At 42.6% G+C, this 15,708-nt stretch overlaps 1 long non-coding RNA gene and 1 pseudogene across 1 annotated transcript; both read right to left on the bottom strand.

Moving 5' to 3' along the window:
* Positions 1-2,661: 2,661 nt before the first annotated feature.
* LOC129866634 (uncharacterized) lies at positions 2,662-4,392 on the bottom strand. Its single transcript, XR_008761506.1, has 3 exons — positions 4,241-4,392; positions 4,023-4,114; positions 2,662-3,641 (listed from the first exon to the last, which is right to left on the bottom strand). It is a non-coding gene; the product is annotated as an uncharacterized LOC129866634 (long non-coding RNA).
* An 8,661-nt stretch (positions 4,393-13,053) lies between these two features.
* LOC129867671 (L-fucose kinase-like) lies at positions 13,054-14,165 on the bottom strand (annotated as a pseudogene).
* Between the last annotated feature and the right edge of the window lie 1,543 nt (positions 14,166-15,708).

The following is a 15,708-nucleotide window of genomic DNA, read 5'->3' on the forward strand; positions in this document are numbered from 1 at the left end:
GGAAACATAAAACACAACATGTACACTCTGTCACACATACACGTTATCCCCAAAGTAAACATATAGTAATTACTTATTTTATGTATGCTCCGTTTTATTTTCGATAGCTAGGCCTACATATGGTATCCATTATAAATATCTACATAATTACTATATTACTCAAAATATCTATCAAATCAAAGTGTGATTGATAATATTGTAATACAGTATTGCTTAACGTGTACAGTTTGAGTTTAAAAACATGCCCCCTCTTTCTCACACATGTAAATCAATTATAATAACTTGTTTATTTTATGTATGCTCCATTTTATTTGAAGATTGTGTGCAATAAAGTACATTCACAGTTAAAGCAACATCTTTGGTTTATTGGATATTTCTCAGATTAAAATGAGTGACCAAAAGGAAGTTGGCAAACCTGCAACCCTCTGAGTGTGTGCAGGTGTTGTCATCTGGAGCTGAAACAGGACCAACAGCCCTCACATATGTACAGGTTTCACAGGAAAATATGTTTATTGTCCTGCAAACTTATTTTTTACGTACCAAGGCCATTCCTTGGCTAACCATCCACATCGCTCCGGCCAAACTGTTTTACAGTTTTACACAATGAATGTACGTAGAGAGCAATAGAGCAGCAGGATTAAATTCAGGGTGAGTCTTCAGGCAACCAAGGCCAAGGAATGGAGAGAGAGATGACCTGGAAGGAGTTCCAGGCTTCAGCTTTTTATGAAGCAGAAAAGCAGAGACGTGTGGTTGACAAGGGGGGAAAAAAGTACTTGTTTTTTTATGTATGCTCCATTTTATTTTAGGATTGGAGATATCTAGGCCTACAACTCTAGAGTGCAGTTTCAAAAAACTGAAGGTTTATCATTACAGTTTTTGAAAACATCCGAAGATCAAATGTAAACGATTAATTTGATTGCTTTTCTGCTTTTCGTGACCAAGTTACCTGATGCTAGGTGTACTTATTGTTTTGTCGAGCGATCGATAAACTTACACAAACGCTTGTATTGCTTTCGCTGTAAAGCATAATTTCAAAATCTGAGACGACAGATGGATTAACAAAAGGCTAAGCTGTGTTTTGCAATATTGCACTTGTGATTTCATGAAATTATATACCTGTGGCGCTAGGCTAGGCTATGCTAGTCAGCGTTTCTGATGACAATTATCCCGGATCCGGGATGGGTGGTTCAGAAAAAACAAAGGAGATGATTGTGGACTTCAGGAAACAGCAGAGGGAGCTCCCCCCTATCCACATCGACGGGTCAGTAGTGGAGAAGGTGGAAAGTTTTAAGTTCCTCGGTGTACACATCACGGACAAACTGAATTGGTCCACCCACACAGACAGCGTTGTGAAGAAGGCGCAGCAGCGCCTCTTCAACCTCAGGAGGCTGAAGAAATTCGGCTTGTCACCAAAAGCACTCACAAACTTCTACAGATGCACAATCGAGAGCATCCTGTCGGGCTGTATCACCGCCTGGTACGGCAACTGCTCCGCACACAACCGTAAGGCTCTCCAGAGGGTAGTGAGGTCGGCAGAACGCATCACCCGGGGCAAACTACCTGCCCTCCAGGACACCTACACCACCCGATGTCACAGGAAGGCCATAAAGATCATCAAGGACAACAACCACCCAAGCCACTACCTGTTCACCCCGCTATCATCCAGAAGGCGAGGTCAGTACAGGTGCATCCAAGCAGGGACCGAGAGACTGAAAAACAGCTTCTATCTCAAGGCCATCAGACTGTTAAACAGCCACCACTAACATTTAGCGGCCGCTGCCAACAAACTGACTCAGCTCCAGCCACCTTAAAAATGGGAATTGATGGAAATTATGTAAAAATGTACCACCAGCCACTTTAAACAATGCCACCTAATATAATGTTTACATACCCTACATTACACATCTCTTATGTATATGTATATACTGTACTCTATATCATCTACTGCATCTTGCCATCTTTATGTAATACATGTACCACTAGCCACTTTAAACTATGCCACTTTATGTTTACATACCCTACAGTACTCATCTCATAGGTATATACCGTACTCTATACCATCTACTGCACCTTGCCTATGCCGTCTGTACCATCACTCATTCATATATCTTTATGTACATATTAGTAGTTGCGGAATTGTTAGGTTAGATTACTTGTTGTTATTACTGCATTGTCGGAACCAGAAGCACAAGCATTTCGCTACACTCGCATTAACATCTGCTAACCATGTGTATGTGACTAATAAATTTGATTTGATTTGATTTGATTTAGAAAGGTTAAACATGATTTCTGAAACTATGGCTCCTTTTCTCTAGACGCTACACACAAAACACACAACCTGCAAAACGTCACACATCTCTTCAAAACCAAAAACTTCATTCAAACTATTTTAACTCTTCTCAAAATTGTGTTTCTGCATCAAAACTCTACACACAAACCATCAAATGAGTATCTCTTATACACACACCAACTACACACGGATGTGACAAATGTAAAACACTACCATCTTGTGTCTTTTGCATGTTCAGTGGAGTCCACGCCAGTTTGTCATAGCACTCACAGGTGCACAAAACTATACAGTACGTATGCATATTCAGCATATATTTACACTATAAACAGAAATGCAAGGGGGGGGGGGGGAATAGAAATATATTTCTTTCTCAAAACATTGTATTTTCATCCAGATTTTGGGATGAACAGTAACTGACAAAACAAATTGGCTTGTTACTATAAAGAAAAAAACAATTAGGGTGCATCCTGTCTCCTATTCGGGTCGAGCCACAGCACCTCATCAACATCACAAGCGATGTTCTCTCTGGCTAAACAGCGGGGTCAATAGTGTCTGAAGTTGCGTATCTAGCCCTGGCATGCCCCCTCGTCTATGTCACCACAGGCCTCCTCCATCGCCTGGAGAAGAGGTATGCGTTGGTGGGGTTGGCGATCGTATATATTCCACGCCATGCTGAAAATAATTATTCTATTGGGTTTAGAAATGAAGAATAGGGTGGCAGGTTAAGCGTCAAAACTTGCGGATGGTCAAAGAAACCAACAACATGGAAGCCATTTTAAGACGAGACAAGTTTTGAAACGTTTGTGCTAGTAAATGGTCAATACATTGTACATGTGAAATAAAATGCCTGCAGCACTGAGAGGAACAACCACAACTGTACACTGTAAACAGGAAGCGGTCAGAAATATTACTGTAGAAACAGGAAGGAAGTGTGGATGCTGGCTATAAATATAGTAAAGGAACCTCAGAACCTCATTAAATCCTAAAACTATGCTTTTAACTCTAAACTACTAATGCACTAAAAAGGTTCTGGCACACCCAGTCAGAGAGCATAATGATGGATGAATTGAAGTGGAAAGTCACTCATTCCTTTTTTTGGAGGAAAGTACAAAGTTTGCCTGTCCAATGAACGGTATAGTTAACCCCTTTCTTAAGTGTGGCTTTGAGTAAGTGTTGTAAGGCCGGATGGCTAACCTGCAGCAAGTTTCGTGCCAGCCGTGTCTTGCCAATTTAGACCAGCAGGAGGTGCTGTTGCAGTGAGAGCAGAAAGTCCTCAGAGAAGGAGACTTCCACCCGTAGGGGGAGACGGGCTTTGACGCGTGCCACCTTTTACTCTCCTGCCAACCGCCACCTGAGGAGAGAGATGGAGAATGAGTGCTTGCCATGGCGATAATAACATATAATACTCCATTTAGCAGATATATTTATCCAAAGCGATTTAAAAGCTGTGCGTGCGTGCATACATTTTTGAATCAGTGGCAATTGAACCCTCAAACCTAACATCGCATGCCCCATGCTCTTCCAACTGGGCCACAAAACAGTGTGATTGGTATCCTCTGTATGTGTTGTTGTGCGTGAGTGAATGTGTCTTAGTCTCTCTCTCTGTGTGTGTGTGTGTGTGTGTGTGTGTGTGTGTGTGTGTGTGTGTGTGTGTGTGTGTGTGTGTGTGTGTGTGTGTGTGTGTGTGTGTGTGTGTGTGTGTGTGTGTGTGTGTGTGTGTGTGTGTTCTCACAAGTTGTTAGCATCTGCTCCAGGTAGAGGACAGCGTGGATGATGGAGTCTGTTGTCGGTTCACATGTAGACGACTGCCAATACCACTGGCACCTACAGTTGCAACAATACAAAGTGAGAGAGATGGTGGGGAGAACGATGGAAGAAGGGAAGTGCTTTGTGCTGAATTCGAACCATGTCTTGTTAAATGGTTTCCATTGCATGCCTTAATGAACCCACCCATGGCTCTTCTTAACCAGTCCTGAACTGCGGGGCAGGAAGGACCAGGTGTGGATCTCCACTCCTCCGCCCCAGCGCTGAATGAGCTACTCCTCCAGGGACTGCTGAGAGTGGTAGATGACCAGGCCGCTCCACACACACACACACACACATATATCGCTTTCAACAGGGCACCTGGGGGACACACACACACACACACACACACACACAGAGGGAAGTAGATGAACAGATATGACCAACAGGGATATAATGTAGCGTACACACATACAGTGCATTCGAAAAGTATTCAGACCCCTTGATTTCTTACCACATTTTGTTACGTTACAGCCTTATTCTAAAACTAATTAAAAAAAATAATAATCTACACACGACACCCCGTAATGAAAAAGCAAAAGCAGGTTTTTTGAAAATGTTGCACATTTATAAAAAAATATATTTAATCTATTGACATACACTTGAAGTCGGAAGTTTACATACACTTAGGTTGGAGTCATTAAAACTCGTTTTTCAACCACTCACAAATTTCTTGTTAATTAACAAACTATAGTTTTGGCAAGTCAGTTAGGACATCTACTTTGTGCATGACACAAGTAATTTTTCCAACAATTGTTTGTTTACAGAGAGATTATTTCACTGTATCACAATTCCAGTGGGTCAGACATACACTAAGTTGACTGAGCCTTTAACCTTTCTCGCCCCGGGGTTCCGCTAGCAGAACACCCACAACATTCCGCTGCCTTCGCAGCACGCGAAATTCAAAAATATTATTTTTAAATATTTAACTACCACACATTAACAAGTCCAATACAGCAAATGAAAGATAAACGTCTTGTGAATCCAGCAAACATGTCCGAGTTTTAAAATGTTTTACAGCGAAAACACAATATATATTTGTTAGCTCACCACAATAGCCAAACACATTGTCGTGAGCATTGTCGTGTATACCTAACGCATTTCAGAAGACAATGTGGGGTTCCCTGGTGCGCGGCTAAATACTGCCAATAGGGCGGACCTGTCACTCCAAAAGCTCTCATTCGGTCTCACATCAAGCTAGACACCCCATTCAACATTCTACTGCCTGTTGACATCTAGTGGAAGGCGTATGAAGTGCATACAGATCCATAAATATAAGGCAATTGAATAGGCAAGGCCTGACACAGAGCCCCATTTTCAGAATTTTCACTTCCTGTTTGGAAGTTTGCTGACAAATGAGTTCTGTTTTACTCACAGATATAATTCAAACCGTTTTAGAAACTTCAGAGTGTTTTCTATCCAATAGTAATAATAATATGCATATCGTATGATCTAGAACAGAGTACGAGGCCGTTTAACTTTTACTGCCTCTGAAACCCGGATCCGGGATCCCCCCCCACCCCCCCCACCCCCCACACACTGATTAGCATCGCTAGCATAGCGTCACATTTAAATAGTAGCATCTAAATATCATTAAATCACAAGTCCAAGACACCTAATGAAAGATACAGATCTTGTGAATCAAGTCACCATTTCAGATTTTTAAAATGTTTTACAGGGAAGACAAAATATGTAAATCTATTAGCTAACCATGTTAGCAAAAGACACCCTTTTTCTTTGTCCACCATTTTTTCTCAACACCAGTAGCTATCACCAATTCGGCTAAACTAAGATATTGATAGCCATTAACCAAGAAAAAAGCTCATCAGATGACAGTCTGATAACATATTTATGGTATAGGATAGGTTTTGTTAGAAAAATGTGCATATTTCAGGTATAAATCATAGTTTGCCATTGCAGCCACCAACACAAATCTCACCAAAGCGACTAGAATTACTATAGAGAGCAACGTGTATGACCAATTTACTCATCATAAAACATTTCATAAAAATAGACAAAGCATAGCAATGGAAAGACACAGATCTTGTGAATTCAGACAACATTTCAGATTTTTTGCGAAAACACAATAAATCGTTATATTAGCATACCACATATGCAAACGTTACCAGAGCATAGATTCTAGCCAAAGAGAGCGATAACGTAAACATCGCCAAAAGATATAAATTCTTTCACTAACCTTTTCAGAATTCTTCCGATGACACTCCTGTAACATCATATTACAACATACATATATTGTTTGTTCGAAAATGTGCATATTTAGCCATAAAAAAACGTGGTCATACAATGAAAATAGTAGCAAATCAAGTCTGAACATGTCGGACGCCATCTTTCATAGTGATCTAGTTTAATTGAAAGCTAATCATATACTTGACTAAAAAATACAGGGTTGACAGGAATCGAAAGACAAATTAGTTCTTAATGCAATCGCTGATTTACATTTCTAAAATTATCCTTACTGTGCAATACAGGGTTCGCCAAGCGAAGCTATAGCAAACAAAATGGCGGATTATGCGTTTAAAATATTTCGACAGAACAACGATTTATCATATTAAATATTTCTTACTATGAGGTGATTTTCCATCAGATTCTTGGGCAATGCATCCTTTCTTGGGTCTAATCTTCTTTTGGTCGAAAGATGTCCTCTGTCCGTCGAAATGACCACTAACGTTCGACCGGGACCCATAAACGTGCCCGATGCTTGAAAGTGCATAACAAAGCAATGCCTCAAAATCGCACTAAACGGATCTAAATTGCTATAAAACGGTTCAGATTAACTACGTTATGATGTTTCTAACTCCTATATCGAATTAAATTACAGACAGATACATTTCACGTTGATAACCGAGCCTCTGAAAATGGCGTCCCGAGGTCCTCTTCTGCGTAATGGCAAGAGTCGAAAGGGGGGCTACCCTCACTCCTTCGCGTTTTATAACCTCTGAGAGCTACGCAGAAAGCCCATTCCACTTCTCATTGGTTACTGACATCCAGGGGAAGGCGGGTGCAGTTCATGTCGTTCCATAGGATATACAGAGACTTTCAAAACTGATCTGAAATCAGAGCTTCGCTCTCAGACCATCGCAGTACCTGTCATGGATTTCGCTGTAGAAAGAGTTCTGGGTCACCCACAGACAAAATTCCAACGTCTATAGAAACTAGAAAGTGTTTTCTATCCAATAGAATTAATAATATGCATATTGTACGATCAAGAATTGAGCACGAGGCAGTTTAATTTGGTGACACTCAGAAATAAAAAATGCTAATTGCGCCACCTATTGGCAAAAGGTTAATTTGGGTACGATTTTTTCCCAAAGTGAAAACAGTGCCCCCTATTCACTAAGATTAAACAGCTTGGAAAATTCCAGAAAATTATGTCATGGCTTTAGAAGCTTCTGATAGGCTAATTGACATAATTTGAGTCAATTGGAGGTGTACCTGTGGATGTATTTCAAGGCCTATCTTCATACTCTGTGCCTCTTTGCTTGACATCATGGCCAAGACCTCCACAAGTCTGGTTCATCTTTGGGAGCAATTTCCAAATGCCTGAAAGTGCCACATTCATCTGTACAAAAATAGTACGGAAGTATAGACATCATGGGACCATGCAACCGTCATACCGCTCAGGAAGGAGACACGTTGTCTCCTAGAGAAGAACGTACTTTGGTGCGAAAAGTGCAAATCAATCCCAGAACAACAGCAAAGAACGTTGTGAAGATACTGGACGAAACAGGTACAAAAGTATCTATATCCACAGTAAAACAAGTCCTATAGCGACAAAACCTGTAATGCCAATCAGCAATCAAGAAGCCAGTGCTCCAAAACCTCCACACAAAAAAGCCAGACTACGGTTTGCAACTGCACATGGGGACAATGACCGTACTTTTTGGAGAAATGTCCTCTGGTCTGATGAAACAAAAATAGAATTGTTTAGTCATAATGACCATCGTTATGTTTGCAAGCTGAAGAACACCATCCCAACCGTGAATGGTGGTGTTCTTGTGGATGGTGTTCTTGTGGCGGTGCTTTGCTGCACTGACTGGTGACTAGTGCACTTCAAACAATAGATGGCATCATGAAGAGGAAAAGTATGTGGATATATTGAAGCAATATATCAGACATCAGTCAGGAGGCTAAAGCTTTGTCGCAAATGGGTCTTCCAAATCGACAAGGATCCCAAGCATACTTCCAAAAAGTTGTGGCAAAATGTCTTACTTCAGACTTTCCGCCTGTTTAACGTGCCCAAAGTAAATTGCCTGTTACTCAGGCCCAGAAGCTAGGCCTGATATGCATATAATTGGTAGCATGGTTAGAAAACACTTTGAAGGGTGGGTACAACAGAATTGATATAGCAGGCGAAAATCGAAGAAAATCCAACCAGAAATTATTTTTTGGAGCACCCAGGCTCTTCCAATGCAAATCTATTGTGCAATCTGATTTCTGTCTCCAAGATTGCAGTACCTAGATGTCAACAGTCTTTATACAAGGTTTCAGACTTGTTTTTTGAAAAACAAACAAGTAGTTGTAGTTTTTCTAAAGTGCGCTCCATAAGAAAAGTAATGTTTTGGCAAGCGTGAATGAGGGCGTGCTCTTCGTTATTTTCCTTTCCTATTGAACATACTACTTTCCGTATTAAATGTTATCATTTATTTAGATAGAGTACCTGAGGATTAATTAGAAACATTGTTTGACTTGTTAGGATGAAGTTCCTATGTAAATATTTGGATTCCTTTGTCTGCATGTTGAAGACAGGATTACTGAAATCAATGGCGCAAACTAAACTGACTTTTTGGTATATAAAGAAGGACTTTATCGAACAAAACGACCATTCATTGTGTAGCTGGGAGCCTTGGGATTGCAAACAGAGGAAGATCTTCAAAAGTAAGTGATTTATTTTATCGCTATTTGTGATTGTGACACCTGTGCTGGTTGAAAAATATGCTGATGTGGGGCGCTGTCCTCAGACAATCGCATGCTATGCTGCTGCCGTAAAGCCTATTGTAAATCGGCCAACGCAATTTGATTAACAAGATTCTAAGCTTTTGAATGATGTAAGACACTTGTATTTTCATGAGTGTTTAATATTACTATTTTCTATTTGGCGCTCTCCAATTTCACCGGATGTTGGTCAACTGCTGTCACGCTAGCCCTATTAAGGACAACAAAGTCATATTGGAGTGGCCATCACAAAGCCCTGACCTCAATCCTATAGAAAATTTGTGGACAGAACTGAAAAAGTGTGTGTGAGCAAGGAGGCCTACAAACCTGACTCAGTTACACCAGCTCTGTCAGGAGAAATGGGCCCAAATTCACCCAACTTATTGTGGGAAGCTTGTGGAAGGCTACCCAAAATGTTTGACCCAAGTTAAACAATTTAAAGGCAATGCTACCAAATACTAATTGAGTGTATATAAACTTCTGACCCACTGGGAATGTGATGAAAGAAATAAAAGCTGAAATTAATCATTCTCTCTACTATTATTCTGACATTTCACATTCTTTAAATGAAGTGGTGATCCTAATTTACCTAAGACAGGGATTTTCTTCTAGGATTAAATATCCGGAATTGTGAAAAACTGAGTTTAAATGCAATTGGCTAAGTTATGGAAACTTCCGGCTTCAACTGTAAGTATTCAGACCCTTTACTCAGTTCTTGGTTGAAGCATCTTTGGCAGAGATTACAATCTCAAGTCTTCTTGGGTATGATGCTACAAGCTTGCGCACCTGTAATGGGAGTTTCTCACATTCTTCTCTACAGATCCTCAAGCTCTGTCAGGTTGGATGGGGAGCATCGTTGCAAAGCTATTTTCAGGTATCTCCAGAGATGTTTGATTGGGTTCAAGTCCGGGCTCTGGCTTGGCCAATCAAGGATATTCAGAGACTTGTCCCGAAGCCACTCCTGTGTTGTCGTTGCTCTGTGCTTAGGGTCATTATCCATTTGGAAGGTGAAGCTTTGCCCCAGTCTGAGGTCCTGAGCACTCTGGATAATATTTTCATTAAGGATCTCTCTGTACTTTGCTCCATTCATCTTTCCATCGATCCTGACTAGTCTATCAGTCCTTGCCACTGAAAAACATCCCCACTTCATGATGCTGCCACCACCATGCTTCACCGTAGGGATGGTGCCATGGTGCCAGGTTTCCTCCAGACATGACGCTTGCCATTCAGGTCAAAGAGTTTCATCTTAGTTTCATCAGACCAAACAATTGTGTTTCTCATGGTCTGACTCCTTTAGGTAACTTTTGGCAAACTCCAAGCGGGCTGTCATGTGCCTTTTACCGAGGAGTGGCTTTTGTCTGGCCACTTTACATTTTAATTAACCTTTATTTAATTAGGCAAGTCAGTTAAGAACAAATTCTTATTTACACTGACGGCCTACTCCAGCCAAACCCTAACCCGGACGACCCTGGTCCAGTTGTGTGCCGCCCTATGGGACTCCCAATCACAACCGGTTGTAATACAGCCTGGAATCAAACCAGGGTCTGTAGTGATGCCTCTAGCACTGAGATGCAGTGCCTTATACCGCTGCGCCACTCGGGATCCCCAAAAAGACCTCTACCATGAAGGCCTGATTGGTGGAGTGCTGCAGAGATAGTTGTCCTTCTGGAAGGTTCTGCCAACTTCATAGGACCTCTGGAGCTCTGTCAGAGTGATCTTCAGCCCCGATTGCTCAGTTAGCCCAGGCAGCCAGCTCGAGGAAGAGTCTTGGTTGTTCCAAACATCTTCCATTTAAGAATGATGGAGGCCACTGTGTCCTTGGGGACCTTCAAAGCTGTAAATGTTTTGGCACCCTTCCCCAGATCTGTGCCTCGATACAATCCTGTCACAGAGCTCTACGGACAATTCCTTCGACCTCATGGCTTAATTTTTGCTCTGATATTGACTGTCAACTTTGGGACCTTATATAGATACTGTAGGTGTGTGCCTTTCCAAATCATGTCCAATCAATTTAATGTACCACAGGTGGACTCCAATCAAGTTGTAGAAACATCTCAAGGATGATCAATGGAAACAGGATGCACCTGTTGCTCAATTTCGAGTCTCATAGCAAAGGGTCTGAATACTTATGCAAATAAGGTATTTCCGTTTATTTGTAATAAATGTGCAAAGGTTTCTAAACCTGTTCTCGCTTTGTCAGTTTGGTGTATTGTGTATCGATTAGTGAGGGGGGAAAAAATGTAATATTAGGCTGCAATGTAACATGTGGAAAAAAGGGAAGGAGTCTGAATACTTTCTGAATACACTGTACATTCTGTTTTTATGCACCTTGTTAATTGGTGAGCATTTAGTGTTTACATTGACAGCCGCAAGTTCTACCACTCTACATCCTTGATCACCAAGCATGTCTAGAACTATGATCAAAGACAACTGGAAATGACCAAACATGACATGTACTACTACAAAATTAGCCATTATGAATGGAAAGGCCAACTGGAGCACTGGGCCAGACGCTTTTAAATATCACCTGTGCCAGTACAGTTGAAACTAAGGACGCAAAAGGTGCAACACACCCTGACCAACAAGGATGGTTCCAATCATACCCAGACAGAACCAACCTCGAAATTGAGCAAAACCCCAAAGCCTAAAAACATGTCAAGGGCACACAAGAATCCACACACTTACTGATCAGCACGTCCCACATACATACAGTAAGAATGTCTTGTTCACATTGGCAGTTTGAAATGATACATATTTTTTTTTATTTTTTTTTTTTAATATGCATATCCGATTCAAATTTCCTGCAGTCTGAACATCCAAAAAGCACATGAAATCGGATATTTCAAGCCACAATCGTAGGTGGTTTGAAATCAGATACAAATCTGATACCAGGCAAAGTGGTTTTGAGACTTTTATTTGGCATATATTGTAGCTCGCTAGCTCCTCTGTTGACAGATTGTTAATTTTTTTACAAACATAGCGAATGTGCTAGAAAGCTAAACAGCTGCATAGCTAGCTAGTTGATTGCTGTGTCTAGCCCAAAAGGACACATCTTTAAAGTTGGGCCATCTTATCCTTTGGGGCTTTAAAGTTGTTTACACTATGATTTTCAACATTCAAAGCAAGTGGGAAACCTACATGGCAGGCATTGTTGTCACCTTAGCTCGCTACATAACTTCTGAGGGATAGGAAGCATGACTTCCGCCACCAATCAGCCTACACCACTGTGCACACACTGGCCGTTACCATGACAACTAGCATAGCTATGTCAGCAAATGACTGCTGTCTGAACACACACACATCCTATTTGGTCACTTGTAACTTGCTGTTTGGATTCCAAAACAAAACTGATTTGAGCACTAAGGTTTGCAGTGTGAACAAGGCTTTTGTCTTGCATGTGGCACACAGTGGTCTTTCAGATCAGCCAGCCTCTCTCTCCATGGTGACAGCCCTGCCCTTTATTGGAACGTACCAATAGCAGACGGAGGCGCTTGATGCGACGAGTTCGGGCACCAATGGGCCGTCAACCTTCACCACTGCGTGTTTGACGCCATTCCATTAACTTCGTTCCAGACATTATGAGCCGTCCTCCCCTCAGCAGCCTCCAGTTCGGGGTTGTTTTTAGGGGTATTGTTCCAGCTAAAAGAGTTGCGATAACTCATCAAAATAGCTTTGCCATGAGAATTTGGCTAGGCGAAAGGGAATGGCTTTTCAATTCCGGTCCTGGAGTGCCAAAACAATTCTGTTTTTTGTTTCTACCTGGTAGTTAATTGCACTCACCTGGTGTCCCACCTGGTGTTTGAATCAGTCCCTGATTAGAAGGAGAGGATGGAAACCAGGAGTGTTTTGGCCACCCAGGACTAACAATGAAAAACCCTGGTCTAGGGGGGAATTGGAACTGGGCAGTTAACTCACGTGAGAGGTCCAATCTGGGAGGGCACTCCACTTCTTGCAACACCCCAAGGGGTGGGACCTTGCCTTGACCAATGGAGATCACTGTGATGACATCACAGCTTGTCGTATAAGCACCTGCCCCGCCCCCTCAGTGCAGTGGAGCACGCACCAGTAAATCTGGCCTGTAGGGGGCAGTCATATACTGTCACTAGGAAAGGCTGCCTTTCCTTGTTTCCCTTTGTTCTTGACAGCAGTTTTTTCAGGAATTTAAATTGCAGGGAGAAAGCATTATGGTGCAAATATGCAGACATTAGCAGCACTTAAAATGTAGGGTTAGAAGTTCTTAGTATCAGTATGGGTCTGACCTGCTGAGCCAGTTGGATCTCTGTGGCCAGGGCCTGGACGCCGCCTGGCAGGTCTTCCCACACCAGGAGGGAGAAGGCATGGCTCCATACGGAGTTAGCAGCCAGCCTGCTCCTCAGCCCCCCTCGACCAGGCAGCCCAGCACTTCAGCTATACAGGCCAGGCAGCGGGTGGCCCCTCCCAGGTTCTCCCTGCTCCCCACTGCAACTGGAGCACAAGAGACAGCTATTGTCATTAAAGAGAGTCAGCATTCAGATAACAGTAGGTCTATACTTGTTTTCCACCAGCCATTTTTCTATTTATATGGCCGTCTGACAGAAAGAGTGCAAAATGAGCCTGTGACATGCACTCAGACACCTGCCCCCCCAGGAATTCACACACAAATGCACATTTTAGAGACTGTACACATCAAGTGTGGAATAGGGGAAGAGAATGAGACAGGGCCTGAGACAATAAATAGCTCCACTGCAACCCCTGGTGTAAATCCCAATGTGTTCTCACTCAGCTCCCAATGGTCAAATAAAGGGACATCAACACTCACGGGAGTCTAGCGTGCAGATGAGCTCCTCATGTAGGCCTCCCAGCAAGACAGTCCTGAAGCTGGGCAACAGCCCATGATCGCTCTGGCCCTTCAGGTTTTCCATCACGCTCCTCCTCCCCGCCTGGAAGAACAGCTCCTTCCTCCAGCGCAGCTCGCCCTCGTGGTCAGTAAGGGAAAGGTCCTCAGAGAGAGAGAGAGCCTCCAGGCGGCCCTCACTGCTCCAGTGCCCCCGGCCCAGCTAACAGCCAGCACCCCCCCAACTTCAAGCCCCCCCCCCTCAGAAGTTATGTAGCGAGCTAAGGTGACAACAATGCCTGCCATGTAGGTTTCCCACTTGCTTTGAATGTTCAAAATCATAGTGTAAACAGCTTTAAAGCCTAGGATAAGATGACCCAACTTTAAGGGACTGGGACCTCCCGGACCCCCACAGATCCTCAGGCCTGGGGAGAGAAAGAGGAGATGGACTAAGTAAATACAACATTTGGGATCCATACCAAGGTGCAAAGTAAGTTCACTCCATCTGTGGTTCAGGAAGGTGACACCATCCTTATCACATGAAGCCTATGGGAAGGCAATGTCTGTGTAAGAGACTAACAGACAATCTAAACAGCCTCTGGCCACAGACTTATCATCCAGATGGTGACATTTTGAAAGAAGGTGGGAAGAGGAGAGACAGCGAATTGCTACCTTGAAATCATTGCGAGTGCCCAGCACTGTATGAGTGGTGATCTTCATCTCTCCCACGGTGCCCTTGGATGATGAGGTCCTTGGTTAAGGCCAGCTGCTGGATGTGCGACGAGGATGTCACTTACAGGCCTGATAGTAAACAACCTGAATACACTGCCACTGGGCCCTGGGAGAAGAGGTCATGGGTCAAACATCGCAGCATATGGGGCCAAGGTGAAATAAACATTTTGTTATACGTTTCGGTGTAAGAGTTCCCCAGACCTGAAGGTGGCAGTGCTGGATTACTGCTCCTGACGCAACACTGACGTCCCCCTCCAGAACACTTGATTACGCTGCAGCCATCACTCACACACTGGACATTCTGAGGACAACACAGACAAAGACAGATATTAAACACACATACAGTGCAGTCGAAAGGTATTCAGACCCCTTCCCTTTTTTCACATTTTGTTACGTTACAGGATTATTCTAAAATGCATTTATTTTCCTCAGTAATCTACACACAATACCCCATAATGACAGTGAAAACAGGTTTTTAGAATGTTTGCAAATGTATTAAAAAAAAAAAAAAACAGAAATATCTTATTTACATAAGTTGGCATTTCCATTCATAATGGATAATTTGTAGTAGTACATGTCAAGTTTGTCTTTGATCGTAGCTCTCGACATGCTTGGTGATCAAGGATGTATTGGTACAACTTGCGGCTGTCAATGTAAACACTAAATGCTCACCAATTAACAAGGTGCATAAACAGTAGTGATGGGTCATTCGCGAACGAGTCGGCTCTTGTAGGTGAACGTTGGGAGCCGGCTTGCATTTCAGAAGAGCCGAATCTATTTATAAAAAAATTAAGATGTGAATAATCAAAAGATTTAAATGAATATAATGAATTCAAAGAACAAAAAAGAAATAAAATATAGGCCTAAGTGCGCACACACATTCGTTCTGACGGTCTGCTCAGACTAACCGCCTTCACTCCTGTCAGACACGCAGTGTCAACCAATGAACCAAAGATGCGTGAGGGAGGGCCGAGCCAACTCACAGTCACACACTTAGCAGCCGAGGAGAGAGAGGAAGGACAGCTGTGAAAACAACAGCTGGAAAATGAGTCGGGGGCACAGTAGCATTTGGATGCATTTTAATAATGTAGACAACGTTAGAGCACAGTGTAGAATT

This window comes from Salvelinus fontinalis, chromosome 12 (genome assembly GCF_029448725.1).
Source record: "Salvelinus fontinalis isolate EN_2023a chromosome 12, ASM2944872v1, whole genome shotgun sequence".
NCBI classification, from domain to species: domain Eukaryota; kingdom Metazoa; phylum Chordata; class Actinopteri; order Salmoniformes; family Salmonidae; genus Salvelinus; species Salvelinus fontinalis.